Source organism: Lasioglossum baleicum, unplaced genomic scaffold, assembly GCF_051020765.1.
Source record: "Lasioglossum baleicum unplaced genomic scaffold, iyLasBale1 scaffold0285, whole genome shotgun sequence".
NCBI classification, from domain to species: domain Eukaryota; kingdom Metazoa; phylum Arthropoda; class Insecta; order Hymenoptera; family Halictidae; genus Lasioglossum; species Lasioglossum baleicum.
The window spans coordinates 195,306-195,973 of record NW_027469345.1 but is presented as its reverse complement, the minus strand read 5'-3'; the positions used below and the strand labels follow the sequence as shown (position 1 = coordinate 195,973).

Below are 668 nucleotides of genomic sequence, written 5' to 3'. Positions count from 1 at the left end.
CGGGTTGTCTTACGATCCCCGTCGTTTTCAGAGAATATATATTCATCTCCGCGTTTTCCACGTTAACGGTTTTTCAATGTACTGTTCGCCCGGCCGTCGGATACGTGTTGCGTATCTGACGGTTTTTTTTTTCCGTTTCCACGGACGACGATAGTGTCGTCCTTAAAACGACGCCTGAACGAATCTCCTTCGCGCGCTGGTTGGAGCGTTCAGGTACAATGCGTTCTTACGAACCGCAGAACAAGAGACATATACATATATTGATTTGTAAATCAAAAATATATACGATTACCCTGAACGGTGGATCACTTGGCTCGTGGGTCGATGAAGAACGCAGCTAATTGCGCGTCAACGTGTGAACTGCAGGACACATGAACATCGACATTTCGAACGCACATTGCGGTCCACGGATACAATTCCTGGACCACGCCTGGCTGAGGGTCGTTTACGTAACCATAAACTGCTTGCGTTGCTCTTGTAAGTCCCCGCCGTCGCTTACCTCTCCAAATATATTTTTGGAGGGCGCCAAAGAGCGTTTCGGAGTCGGGTTGCAAAGATGCTACGTACGAGCGAATGATGGGCGTTTCGTCGGCGTTTGTCGCGGTTCTGTGAAAATTGCCAATTTTTGCATTGCGTCTTATAAACACATACAAACATATATATCTAGT

General features: G+C 47.2%; 1 non-coding gene across 1 annotated transcript; it reads left to right on the top strand.

Moving 5' to 3' along the window:
- Window positions 1-289: 289 nt before the first annotated feature.
- Window positions 290-444, top strand: LOC143220165 (5.8S ribosomal RNA). Its single transcript, XR_013011576.1, has one exon. It is a non-coding gene; the product is annotated as a 5.8S ribosomal RNA (ribosomal RNA).
- The last annotated feature ends 224 nt before the right edge of the window (window positions 445-668 follow it).